General features: G+C 37.4%; 1 protein-coding gene across 13 annotated transcripts in view; it reads right to left on the minus strand.

Annotated features, from left to right (window-relative positions):
• The window catches only part of magi2a (membrane associated guanylate kinase, WW and PDZ domain containing 2a), a 251809-nt gene that overhangs the window by 96326 nt on the left and 136214 nt on the right, over positions 1-19269 (minus strand). The gene's annotated exons all lie outside the window — the stretch shown is intronic.

Genomic DNA, 19269 nt, shown 5'->3' on the forward strand with positions numbered 1-19269 from the left:
ACAGAGAAAAGAGAGAGGTGGGAGTTAGTTCAGGTCAGCGAGCCCCCTAAGGGTTTGAGCCATGGGCTTAATCAGCAGCTAGAAAGCTCATCCAACAACAAAAAAAAGAAGGTTTTTATAGCAACGCTCAACATGAGCCAAACAGAACAGGTGCCCGGGTAACTGGTTCACTTAATTTTTACAGAGTGCCACATATGCTGTCTGACAGTCTGTCAGAGATGCAAAAAGAGAACAGGGGAGAAAGAAAAACAAAATATGAGGCTTTTGAGGTTCTAAGGTGAAAATAATGATGCAACCTTGTCCATACAAAAGGAAACGTACAGTACAAGCCTTGAAAAATGTCGCTTTTCTAAAACTGCAAGAATTCATCATTATGCATCACACTTCATTATTTTGTTGAAAAAAGACATTTATAATGTTACAAAAGATGTTTATTTCAAATGAATGCTGTTCAATGAACTTTTTTATTCATAAAAAAACGTATCACAGTTTCCTCAAGGAAAATGGCTGCTTAAAAATTCAGGGTTGCCATGATAAATTACATTTTAAAATGTATTAAAATAGAAACCAATCTTTTTAATTGTAATAGTATTTGACAAACTATTTTTTTTTTTACTGTATTTTTGATGCAGCCTTGGTGAGTATAAGAAACTTCTTAAAAAACAAAACTTTTGACTGGTAGTCTATGATTAGACTTTCAAAATATGGAGTAAAGTCTTATAACAAAATATGCTGTAGTGACATTTATCACGCAGCACCACCAAAACACTGTTTGGCAGCCATTTAACCCTTGTTTTTGGAGAATTCTAGAAGTCTAGAATTCCTTGAGAATGCTGCAAACAGCTTAAAGGTGCCCTAGAATGTTTTTTTTTTATTATTTTATAATGTTTCCTGGGTTACCCTTATAATGTTAGTATGTTTTTTAGATAAAAAATAATCATAATTTAGAAATAAATGGCATTTTTCCTAGCCTGCTTTTAGCCTCTGATTTGAACACTCTGTTTGAAGGGGCGTGTCTGCTGTGGGATTCAGTGTAACCGCGGCCACTGCTGTGATTGGCTGACATGCTTGCATATGAAATAGCAACGCATTACATGTGAAACTCTCTCCCGAATACTTTTACTACTGCTATTATACGTTTTTACTATAACAGCTATCGAGATTAACGAATCGTGAGATGTTTTTAAAGTATTTAGATCTATTTCCATCACATAAAATGTTGCCGTGATGAGCATTGAGCAGAGGACAGTGTGTTGATCGCGAGAATGAAGATCTTATCATTGCAAAGCAGTTTCTGAACTCTCTCTGCTTTCCCCAATGCAAACACGATGATGTAAATACAGTAAGTCAAGAGCTTCGTTGTGCAGTAACGTGCGTCATTGATTTCATAACGAGTTTGGCAAGTGTCCAGATAAACTCGCGCTGTGTGGAAAGATTGTTCTTTGATCGCTTTCTGTATATAATTTGTTCACAATTTAAATACGATTATTTTCATCCTACTAAAAGAAACGATGTGAAGCTGATATTTTAGTCACTGGCTTGACTTACTGATGCATAAACAGTATTGAACGATTTTGAGAGAAAGATTACCTGTCTGAACTTGAACAATTACACATCAGAAAGTGTTGCTTGGTAGCTCGATCCGAGGCCAGCTCTGTATTGGCCCAAGTTGAGGAAACAGTCGGTGAAATGTTTAGAAATTTCCAGAGAAAATAAAATTAACCCATTGTTTCTTCAGAGGCTCAGATGAAGGAACTAAAAAATACTTTTATGTTCATGTGTACATCCACACTGAGCAACTGCCATGCTTCGGCTGCGCAGTTCCGCCTGGGATTGAGGGCTGGCATTATGCAAATATTTGGAGTCGTACATATTAATGATCCCGACTATTGCGTCACAGTCGGTATTGTGTGGAGAACCGACCGTTTTTCAGGGGTGTTTTTCATAAACGTGAATTAAATGAGAACGCGAAAACAGTCCAGTTTGAGATTCACTCTATGTCATGTCCATGCACTGAACTCTTGTTATTTGACTATACCAAGGTAAATTCAATTTTGAATTATAGGTCACCTTTAAACTAGCCCAGGGTTTCAGAGTCTAGCTGCACCCTACCCCAACATACCTGCCTAGAAGTTTATAGCACTCCAAAAGACCTTGATCACCTGGATAAGATGTATTTAATTTGGATTGGAGCTAAACTTCCTAGAATATTAAACCTCCAGGACAATAATTGGCAGAGCCGAAGCCAGGACACCTCCTTTTGCCCCCTCGTGGCGTCAGCCCTGATAACTGGCCACACCTAAACTAGCCTCAGATATGCTACATCTTAGCTAGCCTTCGAGCTGGTTGGTCTGATTTGCTACTATAGTTTTAGAGGGGTTTATGTGCTTGTTAGCTACTCAGGCTAGGATACCAGCTGGCCGACCAGCTGAACTACCCCAGCTAAAAAAAAAAAGTGTGTGGTGGAAAATGCTTTTTTGCCCCTTTTTACGACCTTAAATGCTAACAATTTCCAAGCTACTGAAAAAGAAATGAACACAAACCACTCCTCACCGAGTTTACAATGAGAACAGTTTAAAGTGTATGTACATGTAGCAAGGGGTTAAAATGCTAAACTGAAGTGTTAATGTATTCCTGCGTCCTGGATAGCAGAGCAGTAATTAGCCAGCGTGGAGCTCCAGAGTTTGTGCTAATTGCTGCTAGCTGAGAAAGCACTGGGGTATTTCTAAACTCTGCATGTTAAGGCAGATCACTGCGGGATTTCCAACAGTAAACACCTGACTCCAGGGTCAATGAAATGACGTTCATTTTTTTCTTCTGGATCTATTCATTTATTCAAAAACACATTAAAAATGAAGTTTACACATACAATAATTTTAATATATCTCTTCTGTGAAAAGAATGTTTTAGTTTCTGAATTCAAATTAATTTTTGATATTATGTTAGGGGCATAAAGTAAAATAAAAAATCAGGATTGTGCAATATCATGATATCATATTGAATAAAAAAGCCTCATTCAAATAATTACGTTTTTGATAGGAAAACCGCATGTAAAATTTGGCATGTGCTTTATTAAAAGTTTTTAAACCTTTTTATGACAAGGTAATGTTCAGGCTGTAAAATGTCACATGGTGTGATTCCCCCAAAACCGAATAATATTTAAGTAAGAAAGTAAGAAAAAATGTCATTGCATTTTTTTATGGTAACCCCAAATCATTAAATATCATTAAATTGATTTAATTACATTAAAACTTTTTTGAAAATGATACAAAAGTTTTTCAAAACCATATGAAACCAATAAGAAAACTAAGAGTGCAATTCTAAGAACAGGCACTTGTCTTAAACTACAATTTTAAAAGATATTTTTGGACACATTGACCCTCCAAAACCTTATTAACTCAAATGACCTGCTCACTCACCCCTTCTTATAAACTAAAGTACCGCCGCACAAACAATATTAGAAGCAAACGACAAAAAAATTCCTTTACCCTGTACTGGTCCAAATACTGGCTGATGTGAAACGGTTGCACTCTCATCCATTACCTGACCCACTAACTGCCGGTTCACGGCAATCAAAATTCAACTAAGCCAGTTTAAAAAACACATCTGACGGCAGAGAGATTCGCACTCCGCTGAGACGGTGGCATCAAAGGGCTGTGGAAAATACCAACCAGAGCCCTACACAGTCATCAAGTCGTGACCAGTGTTTGAAACTCACATCATCTCTTATCATCTATCAGTCAATAGCTACACAATGACAAGCCCCAGAGCCTGGTGTCTTTCCACCCTGAAAGCCTATCATTCAGAGTTATGATGGGCATGCTAATGACAGTTCACAGGAAATAGGGGCAAATGGAACGTCTCCAGTCTTGCGACCTGTGTCTACGCCTCAGAAGACTGCGCAAGACGGCATGCCTCATCACGACAAGCAGAATATCTCACAATACCGCCGACTACCCAAGCGTGTAATAACATAATGAAAAGAAAATGAATCCACTACGACCATTAAATCGCTTGCCAACATCTTCTTAAAGCTCAATTTGTTGATAAATCATACTTTAAATGAGAAAAGCAAATTGCTGGAAGATGGATCGATCAGTGATTTCTTTGGCAGAAAGGCTTTGTTGACAAGGTGCGCATCAATCTGTTTATCTTGAGCTGACACAAACTGTAGCTAGATGCTAACTGAAAACACAACACTTCTCACTGTCTTTCCAGAGAATAGCAGACATCGTTGGTGACTGGCTGTGACTATCATGTCGCAAAGACACTTTAAATCAATACTTGGTCAATTTTGAATGGAGAAGACTGTAATTTACAACATCTAGCATTAGAGAATAACGTGGATGTGCTAAGTAGCCAAACACCGTGGTCTCATTCATGGACCATGCGTATGTACAAATGTGTGTGTGATATCTGTGTACAAATGTTTTCATGAACAAATCATAATCATTCAATAACTTTCATACTATTTTTTAGTACAACAAAAATGTAGGAACAACTGAAACTATGCATACATCACATACTCTTGGTAGCCTTATAAAATATGTTAAGATGGAATTTAAGTTACACATAGCAGGGGCGGTTCATCCGAAGAGGCAATGGAGGTAGTGCCGCCTCAAAAAAAAAAATATATAACGTAATATGGAATATAAAATAATCCATATTACAAAAATGTATCAAAGCAAATGTGACATTAAAAAGTATATAAACCACTCATTTTTCTAAAGTAACACTGTCCAACAGTGACACCAGCAGGTAACGCATCTCTCTTGCCTCCCCTTAGCCCATTTTAAAGCGTGCAGTGGGTTTGGTGGGGGTAATTGAGAAAGTCATGTGAGAGGAGGCAATGCCTCCATTGTAGTATGATTGGATATGATTGGTTATTGTGATAAAACATGCCTCTTGTTTTCGTGCATGTTCGTGAATCGGTCTGAATGAACAACATTTTGGCGTTAATGGGAAAATTACAAACTAAGTAAACAACTCAGCCACTTAGATATCGCCACTTTATGTCACATTAAAATCAAACATGAAAATTGTCTAAAAACACAATGGCTAAGGCTATTTATGTAAAAACTGTGCAAACTCACATTCGCATCCACAGAAATATGTATTCACACTTGAGTAAAAATGGTAGGAACAGCACCCTTTGAAAAGGGTACCTATCTCTAAAGGGTGCATATTAGTACCTAAATGGTACATAGTAGTACCTTTTGAAAGGGTACCACCCCAGTGACAGATTTTGTACCTTTTTTTTCTAAGAGTGATCTATGCTAATTTCAAAGTGGACCTTTAATGCTGGACAGGTACAATTAGCCATGCTATCCAGTGGTTGCTTTTCATGATAACAATGCTTTCTAATGGGAGCACAGAGGAATTGCTAACACTTTAGAATATAATTCATTTAGCACCAGTTTTGAGGTGTTACCTCATAATACTGAAATTCTGGGTCATCTCATATTTGTTAAATCTAGCTGTGTGTTAATTGCTGCGTATGAACAGTTAAGGCTGTTCTAGCTGTATATACTTCTGTCATGCTAATAGTTTGAGTTGATATATCTGATTTAAGCCTTTTCACATGACCCGTGTAAAGGCTTCAACACACTTGCATCATGGAAGGAGGCTAGGTAGGCAGAAAGTAGGAAACACACTGTAAACATGCTATCAACATTGAGCCATACAACTCAAAATGCCTAGGTACAATATATATCTCTAGCATCGTGTGCTACCTAATTATTACGTAAATTGCCTAGTAACGCTTCACTCCATAGAGCATTAGGGAATGTAATAGACAGATAACAGACATATATCATGGGATTATACTTGGGAAAAACAATGCAAAATCCTAATACACTCACTGTATTTATTTAATTGAGTTTATTTAGCTTCTCTCTAGAGTGTTTTTAACCAATTTACATCTAATTCAACTACAGTCGGGAAGTGCTTTCCAGTTTACCAACCTCTAGAGGAAGAGAAAAAAGTGATTCTTTCCACAAGAGCAATCCTGGGCTGAAGCAATCTGCAAAAAGGCACAGAGCTTTTCAGTGCGGCAGGCGGCTAGTTATTTGTCCTCAGTATCGCCCACTTCGAAGTGGCACCATCTTCCTGTGTACAAAATGTACCTTTATACGTAATCTCATGCTGAGAAGAAGGGGAGAGGAAAATACTATTTGGAAATAGTGTCTTTGCACATTTGCCCAAGCAAGGTAGAAAAACGAAGAGAGGCGTGAAGGATTTGGGCTTGCAGTTTCTTTGAAAACATGGCGTGTGGGCAATGTTCTGGCATGGGTTTGCAGTCTCATCAGTCATGTAACATGAACAGTACGTGCTTCGTATAGGCTAAAAGTTCTTGATTTCCACTGCATGGACTTGATAGCACATTCCTTGGGTTATTATATTATATTATCCATAAAAAACTAGTGCTCCCCAAAAGGCTGTAATCTCAGTTAATGTTAAATGCGCTGCAACAAATGCTCCTTTTGAAACAAGCTAAACTTACGGGAAAAATAATATAAGGTTAAACTCACATCATTTTAGGCATTACAGTCTAGTTTAAAGATCCACGATAATCTAGATGGTACTAAAGGCTAGATATTTTTGAATCTTTTCTGCTCAACCCATTCTATATATAATTACAGGTGCATTTTAATACGTAATAGTTTTAATACGGGCTTTTTGCAGTGTATTAAAAATTGGTCAATCTGTAACAATTTTCTGAATAAAGAATGTCGTGAAACAAGATTGTTTCTTTTAAGGTCCAACTATAAAAGTACCATCAAAGTTTAAAAATTACTTTTTTTAAAGGGGGAGTACTTTTTCAACATGATGTCTCTAAATAAATTTCAATATACAATTTTTGAAAGAAATATCTTAAATTAAATATATTATATAAAGTTTGCTTATCAACTAAATGTATTCAGAGAGATGTGTAGATATGCTTCAAAGATTCATGGGCCAAGAAAACCAACAATGAGCATTCACTAAATGAAAAAAAGTCAATACTTTACAATAGTATTGGGCCTATTATTGACCCTTGAGGCACACCGGTGGTTTTGTTTTCAATGAAGAAAATCAATACTAACACAGGGGTTCAAGGATGTGAGAGCACTGTGCATCATAATGATTGATAGAATTCTGAAAGAAAAGTGAAGGATAAGATTTATTTACGAAGGACTTTTTTTTGCAATATATTAATTACTGCACCTATCGCAAAACAGCTAAGACCTTGACTTCCTAAGTCATTTTCACAATTTTAATTCACAGATAAAATAGAAAGCACATGAAATAACAAGTAGAAAAGAGAATTAGACTTGCGATGCCTGCATGAGCACCACAGCGCAATGTGACGAGGCATGTGAGCTTACTGCTAGGCCACAGCTCCTGTGTGGAGAAGTAATTTAACAATATGAAAATGGAACTAGGTTGAATTGTGGGTTGGGGGCAAACAAACAATGTTTAATGCAGACGAACATGTGCAGAGCATGTGCCGTGTTTCCATTTGAGAAAAGATGTGAGATGCTTAGCTAGAAATCCATCACTTCTGGTGTTTACTCTGTTGTCTTGTGCATTTGATTATCTTGCTCTGATCCAAGAGGATTACTGTTACTGTGTTAGTAGGCACCAAGCCATGCGAGAACCCTGTGCAGTCTTTGAGCTTGTTCTTCTGAAGTGCTGGTGTAGAATGGGGTTTGTGCAGCTTTCTGTGGTATGCTTCTGTTCTGTGGCTGGGTGCTATGAATCATCTTGGCAACCAAACCGAGGTCAGGATGGAGCACTAACCAAACTCAAAGGATGCCTCTGGACACTTCCTAATGCCTGCAATATGGACCCTGTCTCGTTTTCTTGAACTTGATTCCTAAGTCTCTCTGTCTGGTCTTGCTGGGAGATACAAGATTATCGTCACTTGATCTAAGGACCAGGCACTGCGATGTGACAGACTCTAAAGAAAGACTTTAGGCAACTCCTGTCCTGGCCCTCAAAGTCATGGCACATACAGTCACCGTCTGAAAACATTAAGGAAAGTCAGCCTTATAGCTGCCAAGGGTCCCAATCCTGACCATGCATGAAAGCATCACTGCAAGTAATCCCTTGCAGAGAATGTGGCTTGTGATGAGAAAAGACGGTGACCTACTTCTTCTTCCTCCTGTTTATGAGACAATATGACAACATTGCACTGTGATTCATCAGGGGAAATTACAGCTTATTATTAATGCTTTGCAAAAGGAACTGGCAATTGCAATCCGCAACCACCAACCCATTTAGTGTGGAAAAGCAGCATTATTCTGGCAAGATTATGAGATATGGGATGTAATGGACTGTGGTTGTCTGATGAAGTGGAGAAAATACTGGAGGAAGTGAGGAGCAGGCAATGGAGATGGTGGAGCAATGGAAAAGAAGCAGGAGACTGAGGAGGAGGCATGGAAGAAGGAGTCATCATAGACATGCTCCCAATGCAAAGATTTATCCAAAAGGTGGGCAGCAACAAAATGCTGCCTTCTAAAATGGCTAATTTAGTTAAAAGAAAAATATATAAACAGATAAAATCAAATCTATTTTTCTAATCAGTATTTTAGTCTCGTTTCCCCATACATATCTGAACATTATTAAAACAAGCCTTGAGAAGCTGATTTATAAAGATTTTAAGTTTTTTTTTTTTTTTTATATCACATTGGAAAATTTTATATGTTTAAACATAAACTTCTAATTTGATTTGATGTGTTTAAAATAAGAAGAAATTTGCTAATGGGGAAGAAAAATTATTCCAATTAAAGATTATCTGAAAACAATACGTACAATATTTAGCAATTTGCTTCTCAAAAAAATGTATTTGTTTTTTTGTTTATTTATTAAACTGGAAAACAAAACTAAGACACACTAGCATTTCAATTTTTTGGATCAGCAAGACTTTGTTTGATTCAAGAGGCTTGATGCAGATGAACGATGAAATCACATTTAAAGCTGCAGTCTGTAGTTTTTCCTCTTTGTCGCCATCTCTGTCCGAAATCTGCAATTGCAGTCATTCGCAGAATTATCAACTTTACGTGAGTAGTACCTCGGCACGGCACAGCGCGGATGAATCCAATGTTTTGAGGAGAATGTGCAGCTGTCAGTCACCAGCAGTGTGGATACTGGCATTCAGAATCACAGATTCGACTTTTTGGAAGTATGACCAACATAAGGATTTTCACCTGAAAATGTCATCTGAACAAGTAAGTAACATCCACTTTTGTTCTTCTGATCAACTAAGGGAAAAAAAACATTGCTCTAAATCGCGCTGATTAAATCTAACGATAATTTATCATATCACGTCAAACCGTGCAAATTATACTTTGTTCTCAAATTGTTAATGTTGACAACATCAGCATTGCGTGACTATTTAACGCCCTTTATATTATCCTTGTTTTCGCATGGGTCCGAGTGCAGTCTCTTTTTCCAAACTCTCAGTCCAAAGTCTTTTGCATTTTACAATGGGTAAATCTCCAGTTGTCACTGGTGATTGTCGTTTGAACCTTTCTGGATCCGCCATCAAATTAATAAGTTTAATTATATCAAGTGCTGTGAGAAAAGGCTATAAATCTCCACCTCTAACATCCTCACACGCAATATAGCTTATACTAGCCGAGACTCCTTCTTTATGTGTACAGATGTGACGTAATGATGCAAAGAAATGCTCGAATTTCCCGCGGAAATCCACCAGTACCGCTGGAGTTAAAAACATTATTACAAGCTTACCGTTTTGAATCGAGCTAAGGCAAGCAGATAGTTTTGAACACTGGCTGGTTATGTCCTTGCTCAATTTATTTTGGATAATTTTTAACCCAAAAAAGTTACGGACTGGAGCTTTAATAAAAACACTATGGAAAATAAAGAGAACCACAAGAGAATGGGCTATATGCACGCATAACTTCCGCGTTTGATGCAAGGATGCTCTTACGTTTCCGGTTGGGGAGATTTAAAGCAGAGGAAAACCGAGGAAAACGGGATTATGGCAGAGTCTTCAAAATTTACTGTCCTCTCGTCTTTGAAACGAAACTTTAATACATTTAGATGTAATTTTATATATAGTTATGTTTATTTAATATAATAAACAAAGAAGCATAAACAAAACGAGGGGTGTCTGTTTTGTCTGTTTTTGTGACTAACGTTTCTTTAGCAATAGAGTATAAAAACCAATATAAATTTTCGGTATAGCATTGGACTCTACGATCGGCGGAAGTAATCCAGCATCCTTAGACCTTCACCGGAAATACCGCCGTGCATAGAGCCCATAGAGGATGACTGAGGGTTTAAATACACTGGATAACAAGGGGCTGATGATAGACAGGTGAAGGTGATTAGTTGATATGTTGATTAACCAGGGTATCTATGGAAACTAGCAGCACAACAAAAACACAGGAAACAGAAACTAAAAAAACAGGAACTGAACATAGACTAAATAGAGAGGCACAACAAGACAAACAAATATCAAAATAAGAGTCCATGACAACAAAAGCACAGGGAATCATGACAACTTTGACACTTAAAAAAATTGACACTTAAAAATGGCTAAAGAAAGATACATATTTCTAGTTCTAATAAATGCTGTTAATCAAAGAATCATTAAAAATGATTCCATAATTTATTAAGCTGCACAACCATTTTCAACTAACAATAAAAAAAAAAAATGTTTCTATGACACTAAAGATGGGAATAATGGCAATAGAAAATGGAGCTATGTCATTACGAAAAAAAAACGTGTAGATTGTATTAAAAATAGAAAACTAATATTAAAATGTAAAAATGGTAGTGTAAGAGTATCACGTTTTACACTGTAGAATCGTATCCTCATAGAGAATTGCAGTGAAAATAAAAATTCTCCTATGTTTTATATGCTTGTTTGCATTAGGAGACCGTGTCATTAGCTTAGCAACATGTCAAGGTTTCCTGTGCGCTTCACATAAAGTTTTTGATTTGTGCGCCATGCAGAGTTGTTGCCTATAAATAGCATTCTAAACCAGTCTTACAAGGTTCTGTTTCAGTTAAGATGCTGCCTTAGAGTGTAGGTGTCTATGTAGATAGCAGACAGCATAGAGGCTCACTATATTTTGGAACAGAGCTCGCGAGACCTGTCATTCATAGTGATACTGATCTCATTCCAATCAGCTGAGGTAATGTTTTCACAGTACTACCGTTCTGCCTGTCCTATTTCAATTCGTAATCCATCTGTTATCACTGTGAGAGGCCATGTCAGCGAGGTCCATTGTGTCCTTCTTAATCTGACCATTAGTCAATTAGGAAATGGCATAGTCCTTATAATGCTGTGTATGAGGCTGGATTATCCCCGGATGCCACTAGAAATAAAAACAAGGTGTCTGGTAATATGGGACCTTTCGGATGCAAAGTGAAAAACTGCTTTCAATGCACTTTCCACATACTTCACAAAGGTATAGTTATGCTTTAAAGACCCACTATTATGGACCAGAGAAAAACAACAATGATAAGCATTCATTAAAAGAAAAAAGTAAACATTTACAACAGCATTGGACCTTATATTGACCCCTGAGGCACACCGGTGGTTTTGTTTTTTAACGAAGCAAGGAAATACAAACAAGATTAACAATGTGTTTAAGCTCTTTCAACTGGTAAGAAGCCACTAATCAGAAAAGTTCAAGGACGTGAGAGCACTGTGCTTCACAGTGATTGATAGTGGACATGCAAGATTGATTTCAGAACCAGCAAATCGACCTGCTACCCTGTTGGAACGGTATCAACCCTGCCCTCCAAAGAAATTCATTATTAGCTACACCTCCAAGAAGCCTATTGACACACTGGTATTAATGCCAGAGAGGAAGGAAAGAAGTGAGGAAGGAAGAGAAAATATCGCTGTGATATGTCACTGTCTATTTGTTAACTCTGTGCATTTAAAACCACACTATTTGTCCAGCCATAGCAAATGCATTGATATTAATAATTTACATGGATTTGTGGCTTTTTCAGACACCCTCTACTACGACTGATAGCCTGAGGGGACTCTTGAAACTGGAGATGCAATCCCCTCAGTGGGTTATCCGGTGGATCTCAAAAGATGCTTACGCAGTAAACACATTTGAGACATGAGGGAATGATTGTGTCTCTTGGCCCCCTTATTTAGTTATCATACTGTCCAATCAAACAAATACAACATTTATTCAGTTGAATAGGAAGCATTTTTTGTGATAAAAGTTGAATAATAACTATTTAAATATTTACTACGGAAATCCCAGTTGGGTTTCAAAACAGTTAGTTGTGGAACTGAACCAGCAAACGTTGTACTAGCAACCTAGATTCTTAACTATTACACTACCACTAACATGCACACCCACACCAACTTCAAAACAGAAGGCAGAAACATACATGAAGATATCCAGCAGCTGTAATGCTATTCATATATACTTAATCTCACTTGGCTGACAGAATATACATCACTCACAACCCTCACAGAAACCAAACAACAAGGGGGGTTACCTCCTCAAAAAAACAAAGAAGATCTACTTTAAACAATCACAGAAGCAACATTTAACAAAGTGAATTACGACATTATCAACTCATGCAAAAGACTCAAAATCTCAAAATGACTCTGACAAATTATATGTACCCTTATGCAAGAACATCATATTTGATGTCCTTATTAAACACCCCTGTAGCTTCTGTGACACGCACAGCTTTTCTCCAAGCTTTCTGGTGACGGGTAGGGTGTGTTCCCTCCAATCGAATGTTTGATCTCTCATGCTTCATATCTCTCCCACCCTTGTTTACCTTTTTGGATGACAAAAAAGCTTTGCTTTCCTCCCACTTCAGAGGCATACAGGCATCTGAGCATTCACTCACGGCGTAGTGCCGTAAAAGAAGGATCAGCTTGGAAAAAATATGCAATTTGAAGCGCTTTGACAGCGAACACATTTCTGATCTTATCTGAGATGTAACCTCAACAATCTGTCTGACCCCCTTCCTTTAATCTCATGCCATTCGGGAGAGGGTAAGAAAGGTGCAGCCGGCGTCCCAGGATGTTTCCGCCTGCTCATCTGCAGATGTGGAAAACAGCAATGCGCAGTCAGGCAAGCAACAGAGATGGAGTAGATGGGTAAAATGGGTCCCCTATATGAGTAAAACATATTTTTAACAATGAACAGCTGATGGCAAATTCACTATATGTTAATCTGGACATTTTTAAAACCTTTTTTTTTTCAACTACACTACTGTTCAAAAGTTTGGGTCTGGTCTGGGTTTGGATTTGTACAAATATTTGTAAAGTTTGTAATATTTGAAGTCACCAGGCTCCATTTATTTGATAAAAAAACATTATAAAATAACTGTTGTCTATAGCTTTCAGTGTCACGCGATTCTTTGGAAATCATTCTAATATGCTGATTTGGTGCTCAGGAAACAATATTAAATATAGCTGCGAGCAGCGATTACGGGCCCAAGCCGGTGGCACCGCAACCCCGGTTCCTTTAGTTACCTAAAGGCACCGGGGTGGCGGTGCCGCCGGCTTTGGCCCTTCATCGCTGCTCGCAGCTATATTTATATATATTATATATATATATATTATTTGCCTTGCCTGATTACAACAATGAAAAAAATTAAAAAATAACTAGGGAATCAATAAACCGAGAGAATTATTCTGATTTGATGATACACTCAAAATATTCCACAAGCAATCCTTTAAATTGAATGATATTCAGAACAGAACAAGAATAAAAAAAAAAAACTATAAACAAGAAATAACCGAAATAATTTAAAGCGAAAGTGAAAGTAAGTGGTGTTGGGCTCACGTAACTCTCTCATTAGAATAAAACTGTTTCAACATTTGCGATGTATTTGGATGCTAAACTATTCTTTATTATAGGCTTTGTACTTCACTCACGTTCCAATATGTGTTTGTGTGTGTGTGTGCGTGTTTATGTGTGTGTGTGGGTGAGGTGCGGGTGCAATTGAACTGTTACACATAAAAACATACTCTGTCATTTTGTTCATAGAGGACATCATTCAAACTGCAAAGTGTTTACTTATATTTGTGTACACTCGCAATAAAACACAACAAAGTGCTTTTGTCAAACTATAAACTCTTGTCAAACTGTAACCTACAACTGTCCCCCAACCAAAATCTCACCCACACACACACACACACTGTTTAAAAGCAAAACATATTTATCCAACCTCATTTAAAAACAGTCCGTCGGTGCCATCTTTTGGACATTCATCATATTGCATTGGTTTTCATTTCTTGTCCTCAGAGCCCTAATCTGTTTATTTTTCAATTACACATTCTACATTGATTAAAAAAGAAAAATCAAATGTGTTTTTATTTTATACAGGAATAAATTATTTATAATTCAGATGAGAATAAAGTTAGTGTTAGTTCAAATTTTAAGGAAAACAAATATATTGATCTGAAATATAGCACATTCATTTTAAATTCATTCAGGTTAAATTACCAAACATACAATCTTAATTTGCATATTTTGTAATTAAAAAAAATATATATATCCAAAAAGACAAGGGCTTAAACTTGAACAAGGGTTAAACTCTTGTCACTGTAACAGACACAATGATTCAGCATTTTGAACGAATCGGTTGACTCAAAGATTCAATGACCAATCCATAAACATCTCATAACATTATTTAATGCATTGTTATTTTTCAGTGTAAACGATTTAATTTGATCACCCCTACTACCTAGAGTAACAGCCATATAGTGCCTTATAATTTCTGAATAATTGAATTTATTGATCAAATTTCAAATAGTCACATCCATGTGATCGGCCTCTAACATCGAACACACTGCTGAAGTTTCATCAAGATCAGCTAATGTATGAAGAAGTTATAACACACTTCCTGTTTCACGTTTCTCGCCATAAATTAGTTTCCTCGCCACGGCCAAACCGTTCGAGATATCAAAAATCCGCTGGCAATTTTTCATCCTCAATGTCTTGACTTCATGCTGACCGAGTTTCGAGGCGTTTATTTGAATTCTCTGATGTATTTGGATGCTAAACTATTCTTTATTATAGGCTTTGTACTTCACTCACGTTCCAATATCGACAGAAAAAGCATCCACATTCAGACCAAAATAGACGACTTCCTGTTGGGCTGGCTTAAAACTTAGAGCACGAAAGTGGTTTGGCCCGATGAGGTGTATATGTGTACCGAGTTTCATATTATTACATGCAAGTGTGTTTGATTTATGGACCAAATATTCAGACCAAGTTTATGGACCAAGGTAATTTAATTAATAAACTAATTATATAAAACTATTGTCTATGCACTACAATTAAACTGGTTAAATGCCTTTACTTTATTAATAAAACTTATTTAAAAAATACAAGGCTTAAGACATTTATTTTCTTTTTTAATGCAGGCCAAACCACACAGCAGTGAAATGGTTAATCTAGCCCCCCCCCCCCCCCCCCCCACACACACACACACACAAGCACACACACACAGACAGGCACAGACACAGAGATATGGCAAGCCATTTTAACATTTAACAGCTAGACTGGATATGTGTTGCAGATGTAATTCAGTTTTGCCTAGTCAAAAAGAACATTTCAGATATCCGCAACTACATTCTTCCTATCCATAATTGTCATTTCAGATATCCACAAAGACATTCTTCCTAGGACAAATGACATCACTTTTGCCATTCATTTGTATGGGGTTTATCAATACAGATATCTACAATTCAGTTGGAGATATCCACTATGTGAATTACGGATATCTGCAACTGAATTGTAGATATCTGTAATTCCAGTTTGAGATATCTACAATTTGATTCTGACTAGTCATAACTCCAGTTCAAGATATCTTTAATTAACCTCAATTCAAGATATCTACATGTTCCTTTTCAGATATCTTAAATTAAGTTTTGACTAGGCGAAATTACGTTGTAGATATCTGTAACTGGAATTATGACTAGTCAAAATGACGTTGTAGATATCTCAAACTGGAGTTAGGGATAGTCATAATTTAATTGTAGATATTTATTATCAAGTTATAGATATCTTGAAATTAATTTGGATTGTCATTTAAGATGTGTGACGAGTTGAATGTCGTTTTCAATGACGTCATTGCAGATATCTGTAATTCATTTTTGCCTAGTCAAAACTGAATTACAGATATCTCTCTATGTCGTTTCGACTAGTCACAATTACGTTACAGATATCTTAAATGATAATACAAACTATCCAAAATGTAATTACGACTAGTCAGAAAGACGTTGTTGATATCTACAATGTTAATTCCGGATAGTCAAACTTAGCTTTTAAATGTTAAAAGGGCTTGCCATACAGAGACGTAGGCTCAGAGAGAGGCTCACCATATTCAAACCAAAATATCTGACTTCGTGTTGTTCGGAGCTAATGACTGTCAATTAGAAAGTTGTCCGGCTCGAGGAGAACAATATACATACCGATTTTTGTAACTGTAGATAAAACTAATCCCCCCACTTTTGACAAAAGGTGGCGCTACTGAGCCCTCACCACGCCCATTTCTGAAACTTTGCACATGTCTACTGGCTAATAAATGTAATGTGTCTGTCGAGTTTTATGCAATTTCAAGCATGCTAAGAGTCTCAAAAGCATCAAACAAGAATATTAAAGTTCGATGCGTTGCCACGGCAACAGTATCTAAGATATCAATAATCTTTTCACAGGTCTATATCTGCTGTGTGTTTACATTATACACATAAAGTTTGAAGCAAATCGGGTAAAAATAAGAGGGTTATTTCAAAGCATTTTGAAAGTGACACACTTCCTGCTGCCAGTTGGTGGCGCTATAACTTTGACTCACAATAGTCACATCCATGTGATCGGTCTCTTACAGCGAACACACTGCTGAAGTTTCATCAAGATCAGTCAATGTATGCAGAAGTTATAACACACTTCCTGTTTCTTGTTTCTCGCCATAAATTCGTTTCCTCGCCACGGCCAAACCTTTCGAGATATCAAAAATCCCCTGGCAATTTCTCATCCTCAGTGTCTTGACTTCATGCTGACCGAGTTTCGTGCCGTGTGTTTGAATTCTCTAGGAGGAGTATTTCGAATTCCTGAGCATGGGTTTTCCAAACAACCCTAAATAGCCGACATCCTGTTGGGCTGGGGTAAAAAATCAGAGCATGAAGTATATATGAACCGATGAGATCTATAAGTGTACCGAGTTTCATATTATTCCATGCAAGCGTGTTTGATTTATGGACCAAGTTTTCGGACCGCGTTCCAGGGGGCGCTGTCGAGCCCCCCTGCCACGCCCGGGTACCAGCTTCAGCCCAGCCCAGATGGCCGCGGGTTCTGACCCGTGTGCAAAGTTTCAAGAGTTTTTGAGCACGTTAAGGCCCCCAAAAGTGCCCGAATAGTCGATAGAACATTTTTTAAAAATGTATCCTAAGGAAAACAATAGGGCTCTGCGCCCTTTCAGGGCTTGGGCCATAATTATTATGAAATATGTAATAATGTAAAAGTGTTTACTGTTACTTTTGTTCAATTTGATGAATTTTTTTTGCAGAATAAAATTTCTTTCAAACATATTTCAAAACTTTTGAATGGTAACGATATCTTTATTTTTTATATATATATATATATATATATATATATATATATATATATATATATATATATACATTCACCGGCCACTTTATTAGGTACACCTGTCCAACTGTTCGTTAACACTTAATTTCTAAGCAGCCAATCACATGGCGGCAACTCAGTGCATTTAGGCATGTAGACATGGTCAAGACAATCTCCTGCAGTTCAAACCGAGCATCAGTATGGGGAAGAAAGTTGATTTGAGTGACTTTGAACGTGGCATGATTGTTGGTGCCAGAAGGGCTGGTCTGAGTATTTCAGAAACTGCTAATCTACTGGGATTTTCACGCACAACCATCTCTAGGGTTTACAGAGAATGGTCCGAAAAAGTAAAAACATCCAGTGAGCGGCAGTTCTGTGGGCGGAAATGCCTTGTTGATGCCAGAGGTCAGAGGAGAATGGCCAGACTGGTTCGAGATGATAGAAGGGCAACAGTGACTGAAATAACCACTCGTTACAACCGAGGTATGCAGCAAAGCATTTGTGAAGCCACAACACGCACAACCTTGAGGCGGATGGGCTACAACAGCAGAAGACTCCACCGGGTACCACTCATCTCCACTACAAATAGGAAAAAGAGGCTACAATTTGCAAGAGCTCACCAAAATTGAACAGTTGAAGACTGGAAAAATGTTGCCTGGTCTGATGAGTCTCGATTTCTGTTGAGACATTCAGATGTTAGAGTCAGAATTTGGCGTAAACAGAATGAGAACATGGAACCATCATGCCTTGTTACCACTGTGCAGGCTGGTGGTGGTGGTGTAATGGTGTGGGGGATGTTTTCCTGGCACACTTTAGGCCCCTTAGTGCCAATTGGGCATCGTTTAAATGCCACGGCCTACCTGAGCATTGTTTCTGACCATGTCCATCCCTTTATGGCCACCATGTACCCATCCTCTGATGGCTACTTCCACCATGTCACAAAGCTCTAATCATTTCAAATTGGTTTCTTGAACATGACAATGAGTTCACTGTACTAAAATGGCCTCCACAGTCACCAGATCTCAACCCAATAGAGCATCTTTGGGATGTGGTGGAACGGGAGATTCGCATCATGGATGTGCAGCCGACAAATCTGCGGCAACTGTGTGATGCCATCATGTCAATATGGACCAAACTCCCTGAGGAATGCTTCCAGCACCTTGTTGAATCTATGCCACGAAGAATTGAGGCAGTTCTGAAGGCAAAAGGGGGTCCAACCCGTTACTAGCATGGGGTACCTAATAAAGTGGCCGGTGAGTGTATATATATATATATATATATATATATATATATATATATATATATATATATATATCTCATTTCATTCTGAAGATACCTTTTTTAGTCTTTTTCCAACGTTTTATAGCTGTATTAGCAAATGTGTATATTTTAAAAATAAAACTATGAAAATAAAGCTAGCATTGTTTTTTACAATCTCTAAATACGTATTTAAGTTGATACAAAGGCTCTAGGTAATGCATCAACCATATTTTTCCCTTTTTGAGGTAATAAACTACTCCATAAACTAAAAGTATCATTCTTTTGTCATCGTCTAAGAAGTGAACTCTTTAAGGTCAAGTTAAAGTTTTTCTTTTTTTTTCTTTTTTTTTAATGTGTTTTTGATGGGGTTGATCCTAAAATGTCAATCCTGTTATTGTGATTTTGTGAACAATTGATAATTGAAACG

This window comes from Rhinichthys klamathensis, unplaced genomic scaffold (genome assembly GCF_029890125.1).
Source record: "Rhinichthys klamathensis goyatoka isolate OS25496 unplaced genomic scaffold, OSU_Roscu_1.1 h1tg000048l_1, whole genome shotgun sequence".
In the NCBI taxonomy this organism is placed as follows: domain Eukaryota; kingdom Metazoa; phylum Chordata; class Actinopteri; order Cypriniformes; family Leuciscidae; genus Rhinichthys; species Rhinichthys klamathensis.